The sequence below is a fragment of the Glandiceps talaboti genome, chromosome 17, assembly GCF_964340395.1.
Source record: "Glandiceps talaboti chromosome 17, keGlaTala1.1, whole genome shotgun sequence".
NCBI classification, from domain to species: domain Eukaryota; kingdom Metazoa; phylum Hemichordata; class Enteropneusta; family Spengelidae; genus Glandiceps; species Glandiceps talaboti.
In genome coordinates this window covers 7,114,242-7,126,250 of record NC_135565.1, presented here as the reverse complement: position 1 = coordinate 7,126,250, position 12,009 = coordinate 7,114,242, and the positions used below count along the sequence as shown (strand labels likewise).

At 36.3% G+C, this 12,009-nt stretch overlaps 1 long non-coding RNA gene across 2 annotated transcripts in view; it reads right to left on the bottom strand.

The window, feature by feature from the left end:
* Window positions 1-568: 568 nt before the first annotated feature.
* The window catches only part of LOC144448609 (uncharacterized), a 16,250-nt gene continuing 4,809 nt past the window's right edge, over window positions 569-12,009 (bottom strand). Inside the window, exons 1-4 of one of the 2 annotated variants that reach the window (XR_013482114.1) lie at window positions 5,869-5,916; window positions 4,533-4,642; window positions 1,166-1,373; window positions 569-774 (exon numbers count right to left, since the gene is read on the bottom strand). This is a non-coding gene — a long non-coding RNA (uncharacterized LOC144448609). Of the gene's footprint in view, window positions 775-1,165; window positions 1,374-4,532; window positions 4,643-5,868; window positions 5,917-12,009 lie in introns of those variants that run through there. The other variant, XR_013482115.1, reaches the window with a different exon arrangement.

The window sequence follows — 12,009 nt, the reverse complement described above, 5'->3', positions numbered from 1 at the left end:
AGCCAACACTCAATTGCTATATCAAACATACTGCTTTCCTTTCATGTGTAAACATAGTAAAGACCTGATCAATGATGGTAGAAAAGTGGTTCCACACAGAGACAACCTTGGAAATTTAAACTGATTGCCAACTGCTGTATGGGTCAATTACATCTGATTGATAGAAGTCATGACACCAACGGGAGCCAGCTACAATCACTAGTGACCACCTTGTCAAGTGTGATTTCTTCTTTGTGCAGACATAAAAGTTGTCTACTTCCACATACAGATCGCCACGCGGATGTGTTGTATGTATGTATGTATGTATGTATGTATGTATGTATGTATGTATGCATGTCATGTTCATTGTCGCAGTTAAAAATCACGGAAAACAATAGATTTCGTCCAAAGCACGTCTTTAAAATGATTAATAAAGTTCTGATTTGCACATTTGTTATTGCTAGCTGATTGTCTATGTGAAATTTGAACTGACATCGTTCTCAGTCGAACTAACAAGAGAGTTGCTGGAGGATGTAAATTCAGAAAACATACGAATAAAAACTACAAGTCTATCATTTTTGTTTGTTGCAGATACTTTATTCCAAAGATCAGATTCTCCAATAAAGAAAACAATAACTAGGAAATAACGTTTTTTTTTTTAAATATTTAAGCCAATTTACAATGTCAACGATAATTGTATGTGTTACATCATATCACAGCTAGGTTAGTTGATTCCACATTGATTCATCATCAAATTGCTGAATATATCTTAACTCTATATAGGGAGGATACAGCCTGAAAAGGAGAGAATGATGGAATCTGTCTGGTTATTCAGTAATTATAATCGTGTATCAATATTAGAATACCATAAGTATGATTAGCAACGCTAACGTGTCCTTCTTCCCAATACAACGATATATTACAATCACATCATTATATGTTTGTGTGTTCTTTCTGGTGCCATAGAACCAATTATCGTCAGACGAACTTAATGTTGTCAGGGAAATAAGTATGTTTATACATTATGACATTAGTGTAGATACAAGTAACCGTAGTTGTATGGTATTAAACTAACTATATCAGCAGCGACTTATTTCAAATAACTCACTCTAGAATACTTTACTTAGATGACTAATAGGAGATATTCGTTGATAAAGAAACTTGAAGAATAGTTTGTAATACATACATTTAGTATTGTGTTGATAGAATACAATGTCTTTATCGCCCGTAATCAATGCAACCATCGCAATCACAGTGTGTTGGTGTATCACCACACCAACCATATGCTGAACAACATGGATAAGCTCCAAAAGGGTCACACTCTGCTGGACTACCATCGGTTAGGGGATTATTGGGTCCACAACGGAGGTCATCTCTCCAACTATTGGCAGCTACTACATTAGTAGAACGAAAAATATGAACGAATTGAAACACATCACACTACAACAACTTAATATTACTAACGGTCACTACACAGATACCAGGTTAATAATTACAATAATCAAATACAAATCATGATTTTGCCTTAGAGTGATTATATTGGTTTTTTATAGCATCTATTGGTCCTCCGATTGATTAAAAACACTATAAAAAAAGAATAAAAATTCATACATTGATTCATATACCAGAACATGCTCAAAGCAGATTACAAAGTTACTATCACTCAATTGCAACCATTGTAATGCACGCTGAACACAATCCACAGCTAATACTTGTTCTTTGGAAAAACCCAGATAATGTATGATTATCTACATATCTTGTTTTATTTGAACATACACCTATTTTGTGGGTTTGAAGTCGAAGACAGGAAATTTGACTTTTTCCAAAATTCACCAGATGATGAAGTAACTTTTTGTTTTATTATAATCTATACAGGGATTTCAGGAAAGAATTACTGGATGAAATAATAACTTTAACGCCAGACTTAGGTCATATGGACACATATGATGAACTTTTTGTTATACTGAGTTAAAAAAAAGGGACCATTTTATTTAAAAGTTTTTTTTACCTCAGTATGACAAACTACCTTAAGCTGGTTGGACAATATGCAAATAAACCAGATTATTATTTAATTCATAACATCATTTTCTTAGGAATTTTGTAATTAAATTGTACTTGTTTACATCCTTTATGTCCAACTTTTGGAAAATAACCCACCTATTATGGTGATTTTCATTACCATGCCAATGGATGTTCATAAATGACCCCAGTTTTTGAACTCAGCATAACAAACTACCCCACGTGGATGGTTAATATTCAAACACACTCGATTATTATTGAAAATTGTTATTCCTATATGATATTATTTGTATTATCATTACAACTTTGCAATCATCCAAGTCAATTGAAACCCTGGCAATGTACGCTGAACACAGTCCAAAACTAATAGCCGTGTGTTTTTTTTGTGTGTTTTTTTTTTTTTTTTTTTTTTTTGGGGGGGGGGGGAGTCTGTCATGTCTTTGTATAGCAGTAATTTCACAGTTATTATACATAACGCATGCTTGAAATTGTTTGAAATTAATAACCACATAAGCAATTTAACACTTTGTTCTTTTTTACCCTTTATGTACCAGCATAGATAAATGTAGAGATACCTAGATTATATATTGATCTCTTCATGCATACACATGTCAGGGTTACATACTGGCCAATCAGTCAAACCGAACATTACACAACTATTGAGTCTCTACGTCTTTTGTGTGCATAACGCATGCGCAAATTCGATTTCGGTAGAAGACTTGCCCCTACACGAATATCCATGCAGAATACAATTTGCATTCGTTCGATGACTTCGGTATGCCGATGTAACTGAAAAGGGATACAGGTCTCATCTACACAGCTTGAATGGAAGAATCCACACCCTATACACTACAAGTTTTCTCTTCAATACCAGCAATGAAGACAAAGGTGGTACTGTTTTCAGGATAATGATATTTTATGAATGACAGTTGATGTTGTTCTGATAACCCTGAGATTAATAAATCTACTGCCAACTTAGACAGGTTATACCCAGAAACTCTCTATTCGTCACAGAACTATACAACCAATCAATAAAAAGACATCGAGGGCCGTTGGATTACAAACGTTGATACATATTTTCTTGTAATGGTATTTTTAATTACGTTTGTCGAAGTTTACTCACGATCGAGAGAACATATTAGGGCGTTTTCAATAACCTCCCTTGCTGGCCTTGAGCCTAAAAAAATTGCATTTTGGAGAACCTCAGATCGCGTGAGAACTGAATGTATTTTGGGGGACATCGGGATGTATACAAAAAATCAACATGGTTGTGTTAAATCCACGATGTACAAGTAAAACTATAGTATAATTATACGATGATTCATAACATTAGCAATCGTCGGGTTAGGTTAATCCATATACCAGAACATGCTCAAATCAGAGTACAAATTTACTATCACTCAACAACCCTGGCAATGCACGCTGAACACAATCTACAACTAATACTTGTGCTTTGAAAAATACCCCAGATAATGTATGATTATCTGCATACCTTGTTTTATTTGAACGTCTGTCATAATTTTCATTTGTATACCAGTAAGTAATTAACAAATTCATAATTAGTATACATATGTGAAAAAAAATAACCACGTAATAAGCACTTATGTTGATCTCTTGTACCCTCTATGTACCAGACAACTACAGATAACTGTACAGGTACCTTGATTTCTTCATAGGTAGCCATGACAGGGCTTCATAATTATCAAAAATTGAAACCTAACCTTTGCAACATTGAGGCATGCGCAAATTCGATTACTTAGGACTACTTCAGACTTTGCATTTATCTGCATGCAGATGTAATAAAGATTAGTCTTGTCTACTGATTTTGAATGGACGAACACTAAGCAAATGTGGGAACATGTTATCTACTTCGATGTGTTTCTAATTATCTACCGATATTCACATGTTGCACTAAAAAGTTCGATAGTGTATATATCAACAAGGCAACACGTACAGAAGCAAATTGTTGTCGAGCACGTTTTTGTTATAATTCACGAATTTTGATCGAAACGTTTCCTTTTCCGCGTGTTTAAATTATAATCCATCCCCTCCACACACACAAGTGGGCGCGCACACGCACTCATGTACACACACATGCACACTTGACGACAATTAATGACCGCTAACAAAGTGATGTAATCACAAATAATTGCAACTGTATTTGTGTAATGAAATATATGTGTTTATTGCCCTTCACAAATACTCTTAGACTACATGACACTATACAGTATGTGAAGGCTCAAGTAAAGGGAGGACCAACATTTTACGTAACTGATATTCTTATTTTAGAGATGTTTTGACAAATATTCAAGCTTCGATAATTATTTGTTTCGTATTTGAGCTGCTGTTCTAAATAACGACATAGTTACATCTTCCGTCACTATCTTTTTTTGGTGCTGCTGACTTTATTAATATTTACCACATACATTGCATTCCAGACGTAAATAAAGGAAACTGTTTATCTTTGAAAAAAAACACAATCGTTATGATTTTTTTCCTTTCGGCAAAGTACTCTGACTATTAATTATACATACCTTTTCCTTGGGTAATGGCTACGAGCACAACGAAAAGTGTGATGGCGAATTTCATCTCTGCCTAGGTTCTGATATGACACAAGGTACAGTATGTTTGTCAGCCTCTAAATCTGAAAACACCAAAAATAACAACTGATATGGTTTATTTGTTATAGTCTAAAATTTAGTCCTGATCTACTAATATGTAATTTAAGGGATACAATATATTGTCTAAGTAGAAATGCTTGAACATATACTTATCGAGATAATCATTGTTAACAATACAAATCTGGTGATTCAGTAAACTAACAATGTTAGTGATTCCCGGGGTTTTTCATCAATTTTGATTACATATTATATGTAATGTTATATTTTTCTAAAATAAGACTTTTGGATTGCTTTGCAAGTCTAGGATAAATAAACCGCATTTTATTAAAATGAAATCAAAGCTTCGTCAAACTAAAACGGCTGCGATGACGATGTCCAGGTATTTATAAGCATTCACCTTTCATAGACAAGTAAATGTACATTAACAATTAACTGATCGGATTACACAAATCGTTGAACAAAAATTATTGGTGCAAATCTTGACAACATATAAGCTTGCTGACACTAAGCAACTTTTAAGAATGGTTTAAAACTCGCCTTCACTTTGGTTCTATAGTCAAAATTCAATTTCGACATATTAATAATAAATGTTGGGTTCTTATATAGCGCTTTCACAGTCCGTGCTCAAAGCGCTTTACAATTATTACCCCTGGTTCGGATCAGAAACGGCACAAAGGCCCTTAACTCTTCCTCAACTCCGCAGGGAGCATACAATCCACTGCAGCCATTTAAGCGCATATGATTAAAGCATTCACATTGCAACCTACATCCTACCAGGTCCCCAATTATACAGCTGGGTTGACTGAGGCACAGTCGTGGTTCAAATCTTGCCGAAGGACTTTATACCACTCAGAAACAAACAGCAGGCAGCGACGGAGCTCGAACCTGCAACCTGTCACGCTAACCATTCACCCATCATGACTCCATATTATACAGAAACATTTTGGGATATCTTTAGTTCTCACAAAAAAAATACGTGTTTATACAGTTGTTTGAGATAACTTATAGTATAATATTAATTTTACTGTTATATTATGTATTTCCTTTATTTTCTGCAATCAAGAGTAATGTTGAAGTTTATCATTGTAATCATGAACGGGGGAGCCAGATTGTTTAACACAGTGTTGATAAGTTGATAATCTTCACCGTAATCCCTTAACAAAGAACATCGTAAATATCTGCAACACAACATGCACATCCCCTCTTAAAGTTGTAAAACGTGAAAGATTTAAGATAGTTATCAACTCACCTCCAATGGACTGCTATGGAGTTTATCTGGTAGACCTTCACATGCCCTCGCCATATATATACAATCGTAGTCACGCTTATAAAAATAGCTGCAATACATAATGAGATGAGGGCGTGGACCTAACTATATGTAACAAGTATGTACATGCAGCAGTGGGGTGAATACTATAATGGGATTAATTGTTTATCAGTATATCTACAAATTATTGTTTTCTACTAATACATCTCAAGGAGTTAAGGAATTGGCAGATCCTTTTATGAATACTACTTTTCTTTGTTAGGCACAATTTACCTTATATGGGTGGTCCTTTATAATGACACGGTATTGTTTCAGACATGACGAGAAACTGACATATTTATACACATTATAACGATTGTCAACCCTCCACTAGGAACAGAAAAATGAAATGAACTTTATTATTCTTTTTTCCTTTTTTTCATGACATATGTAGTTTGTTTGACATTAACAGAGATACATCGAGCAGCGTATCTTAAATGGTATTGGTGTAACTTTAACAGATCGAACCTTCATTTAAGGGAAACACCTACGTTATGGAGTGGGTGAATTCTGTAATGGGTTAACTCTCTCTCTCTCTCTCTCTCTCTCTCTCTCTCTCTCTCTCTCTCTCTCTCTCTCTCTCTCTCTCTCTCTCTCTCTCTCTCTCTCTCTCTCTCTCTCTCTCTCTCTCTCTCTCTCTCTCTCGATGATAGTCGTGGTGGTGGTGATGATGATGGAGGTAAAGATGGTGACAGTGGTGTGGCAATTGGTATGGTTGTGGTTGAGTTGTGCTGATGATTGGTGGGGGGGGGGGACAAAGTATGATGCGAAAACTGAGGATCGACTTTTAGTGAAATGTACAGAGTGTACATCTTTTCTACGGCTTCCATAACTAGATAATATTCATATAATATTCATTGTGTGAAACATACTTTTATCTTGGAGCAATGTTAAATTTACAAAACATAATTTTTTTTAACAAATGAATCTTCATTGAGTTTGTGTGATCCTACTCATTTGACGTACAATACCTCAACTGTTCACAAAAACAGCATAGGGCTACTAGGTTGACAGTAGTTGCATAATGATTGACAGTGATTCACCCATCACGTCAGTCTAAACATATTTATTTTTCCAGTGTTTTAGTGGTAGTACATAGAACAAACAAGAAATAGAGTGAGAAAGAGAGAGAGAGACAGACAAACAGACAGACACACAGAAGGACAGAGAGAGAGGCAGCAGAGATGGGAGACAGAGCACGAGACAAACATACTGAGGCAGAGACAGACGGACAGACAGACAGACAGACAGACGGACATTGACAAAAGTGCAGAAGCTCGTTCGACCTGATAATGATGATGATGATGATGATGATGATGATGATGATGATGATGATGATGATGATGGTGATGATGATGATGATGATGGTGGTGTGGTGAAGACGACGACGTGGTGGTGATGGTGGTGGTGGTGGTGGTGGTGGTGGTGGTGGTGAAGATGATGATGATGATGATGAGGAGGAGGAGGAGGACGATGGTGGTGGTGGTGGTGGTGGTGTGGTGGTAACAATGGATGTAGAGATGGTGAAAGTAATGGTGGCAGTCGGTATGGGTGGAAGTGGGTTGTGCATATAGTTGCGGGGGGAGGGGGTAAAACAATCAAGATGCGAAAATGAGGATTGACTTTTAGAGAAATGTACAGTGTGTACAACTTTTCTACGGCTTCCATAACTATATTATATTCATATAATATTCATTTTATGTGAAACACACTTTTATCTTGGAGCAATGTTACATTTACAAAACTTTATTTAAAAAAAAAATGAATATTCATTGGATTGACTGATCCTACTCATTTGACATACAATACGTATACTTCAACTGTTCACAAAAACATCATGTCAAAACAAGAAGGTAAAGTGTGCTATATTTATTTTTAGAAAAACCTGTCGGCATGCAAGCAAATAAATTAAAAAGAAAAGAAGATTGGGTATTAGCATAATGATTGACAGTGATTCACCCATCGGGTCAGTCTAAAAATATTTATTTTTCCAGTGTTTTAGTGGTAGTACATAGAACAAACAAGAAATAGAGAGAGGGAGAGAAACAGACAGACAGACAGACAGACAGACAGACAGACAGACAGACAGACAGACAAACGGACAGACAGAAGGACAGAGATAGACAGCAGAGATGGGAGACAGAGCGCGAGACAGACATACTGAGGCAGAGACAGACGGACAGACAGACAGACGGACTTTGACAAAAGTGCAGAAGTGAGTTCGACCTGATAATGATGATGATGATGATGATGGTTATGATTATGATGATGATGATGATGATGATGATTACGGTGGTGGTGGTGGTGGTGGTGGTGGTGGTGGTGTGGTGAAGACGACGACGTGGTGATGATATATGGTGGTGGTGGTGGTGGTGGTGGTGGTGGTGGTGAAGATGATGATGATGATGATGATGATGAGGAGGAGGAGGAGGAGGAGGAGGAGGAGGACGATGGTGGTGGTGTGGTGGTAACAATGGATGTACAGATGGTGAAAGTAATGGTGGCAGTCGGTATGGGTGGGAGTGGGTTGTGCATATGGTTGTGGGGGGGAGGGGGTGAAACAATCAAGATGCGAAAATGAGGATTGACTTTTAGAGAAATGTACAGTGTGTACAACTTTTCTACGGCTTCCATAACTATAACACATTTTTATCTTGGAGCAATGTTACATTTACAAAACATTATTTAAAAAAAAAATGAATATTCATTGGATTGACTGATCCTACTCATTTGACATACAATACGTATACCTCAACTGTTCACAAAAACAGCATGTCAAAACAAGAAGGTAAAATGCGCTATATTTATTTTTAGAAATACCTGTCGGCATGCAAACAAATAAATTTAAAAAAAAAAGAAGATTGGGTACGTGATATGAATTTTTGTCATCAGTTCAAAAAAATAAGCCGAAAGAAGTTGAGCAGTTTAGAGCAAGAGACACGACAGACATATGAAATACTATCTATCTTCACCACCACCACCACCACCACCACCACCACCACCACCGCCTCCGTCACCACGTCGTCATTGTTGTTGTCATCGTCGTCTTCATCACCATCACCATCACTATCATCATCATCATCATCATCATCATCATCATTAGGTCGAGCTAACTTGGGCACATTTGTCAATTTGTCTTCCTTGATCTTTCAGTTGCATGATTGCTGGTTGGTCACGTTGATGGGTCAAACAATGTGATTTTTGTTCAAACCTTAAGCTCCAAAATTATATGGCAGATTGTCCTGAACTTTTGATGGGAACGTTCTTAGGTGTGTGTAGATCACACATTGTTCATGATATTGTGAATTCGCAAATGGTATGCAAATTGGGTGTAAAAATATGTCTCTTTGGTGAGAAATCTTTAATTCCAAAACTACTGAGGAGATTGGGCTGAAATTTAAGGGGATGCATTTGGAATGTGTATATGGCGAACTATTAAGCATGTGATGATCTCATCAGTGATATGCAAATTAAGTGTAATCATGTGAAATAATTTTGGTTAAAATTTATATCTTAAAACTTACTTGGTCGATGGGGCCGAAATTAGTGTGAGGTGTGTACTGGGATGTGTAAAACAATCGTGGCACAGTGGCGGTATTCCATATCCAGGCAACAGCCATATTTTTCACAACCATGTACCAGCGCTGTGGAAAAATATACCCTGTAACGGTACTATGGGGCACACAGCTGGCAGCTTTGCTATTCTTTCTAGCACTAATATGTGGTCGTATCCAAGCACTAAGATAGGATGATTAAGGTTCCCTATGTCGCCTGACCATAGTAACTGCCAAAATATGGCAAAGATGGTAAATATTATATTTTATTGTGTATTGGCGACTCTAACATCTTGATTAAAGTATTAGTAGTATTATTCAACATTTATTGGAATGATACCATTTCGGGAAAGCCATTTTTGACAGAATTAGCATGATGTGGAGATTGTGGCTTTTCATAATTCATGGATATATATTTCAGCACCGAGGATCGATCTACAACAAAATCAACTTCACCCTTGTTCCTAAGTAATACGAAGCCATCGAGGGCGTAAACATACATGTCAACTGAGGTCCACAAAGGTTCAATCAAAAATAATGTTTTTACCCATCATATTATGCAACGAAAATAATATTTATGAACTGATACCTACAAACTAACTACTTATATGAAATATGTCTTTGGGTGTTCTCAATCATCCAGGTATGAAGTTAATAACGAAGGAATTATAATATATCGTACTGAACGATCGTACTAAAAGAACAGCAAGTCAAGTAGAATAGATTATAATTGCTTCGTTATTTTTTACTTATATTAAACTTTAGTGTCTAAATTCTCTTTCTCTGTCTGTCTGTCCGTCCGTCTGTCTGTCTGTCTGTCTGTCTGTCTGTCTGTCTGTCTGTCTGTCTGTCTGTCTGTCTGTCTGTCTGTCTGTCTGTCTGTCTGTCTGTCTCTCTCTCTCTCTCTCTCTCTCTCTCTCTCTCTCTCTCTCTCTCTCTCTCTCTCTCTCTCTCTCTCTCTCTCTCTCTCTCTCTCTCTCTCTCTCTCTCTCTCTCTCGCACTTGTATATATCAACCATGTATGGTCATTGGTACTACCGTTAAAACACTGGAGAGGTATTTTTGTCTCTTACACTGACATGATGAATGACCCAATCAATCATTATACAAATACTGTCAACCTAGTGGCTCTGTATGTTTATATTTACTTGTAATCGCATGAGTGCAGAGACCAAAAAAAGAAAAAGAAAGACCCAATTGTTTATTCACCACAACACTTTATAATATTATACTAGTTTATCATGTTGGACAAGATAGTTAGAGAATTATTTGTGCAAAGGTTAACAAGAATACGAGCTCCTCGATTTTTTGTTTATTTCAAGAATGTCTTGTTTCAGTGTACTAAATGCCTCTTTTATTAATCCAGATTTGTCAATTTCTATAACTGTTTCACTATCAGAGGTTGTTACAATGACTTTTATGTGTAAACTAACAGATATACAAAATGCAGATAAAATAAAACAATTCTCCAGGTATGAAAATAATAATATCCTACTGAAAATGTTAGCCAAGCATAACTTCAAAGAAGTTGAGCAGTTTAGAGCAAGAGACACAGCAGACATATGAACTACTAGGTTTTTTCTTGTAATTGACAATCTTGCCATAATTTCTCTTTCGAAACTAAAGTATTACAATGGCGTATTACGACCATATTACATGTGTGTTCTTTCTGGTGCCATAGAACCAGTCACCGTCAGAGGAACTTAATATTGTCACTGGAATAAGTCTATTTAAAAGTATGTTATCGGTTTACGTAGAATCAATCGGCGTATTATGGTATAACAATTAACTATGAAGGAAGCGACTTATTTCAAATAGCTCTTTTTAGAGTACTTCATTTAAATTGATAATGTGAGATATTCTTTATTTTATAGAGAAAGAATGAAGACTATTTAAAAAAATTACATTTAGTATATTGTTAATCTCTGTAATCAATGCAACCAGCACAATCACAGTGTGCTGCTGTATTACCACACCAATCCACAGCGGAGGTCATCTCTCCACTTCTTGGATCCTCCTACATTATACAGAAAAGGGGGCATCAATTTCAAAATACACGACAATATAAATAGTTTGAGTCAAGCAAGAGTTGCCCGACTTAGTTAGAAGGTGCCAGAGTTTGACCAAATGTCCCAAAGGAAGCGTCCAATTTGAATTAGCGTCTGATCCATGACACTCCCTCTTTGAGCACTACCGCAAAAGGGAAATGGTACAATTTGATACCCTCCATAATCCCCAAAAACATTAAAACCGCTTATTTAAAACTTCTCCTAACACCTGTCTGTGTTTTCTACTCTGGGATGTCGACAAATGTAGCAGGCTGTTTACCAACATAATTCTTAACTCCCGCTAATAAATCTTGATGGACAGGTTTTCTCAAATTGATTCTTGACCTTGGAGAATGTCGTTACTCCTATGTTATTTGATACTTCCGCGAATTGCAGAGTTAACCTCTGACCCCTGTGTCTTGTACAGAGTGTGTGTCCTTATAGATATTAGTAATTATATATATATATATATATATATATAT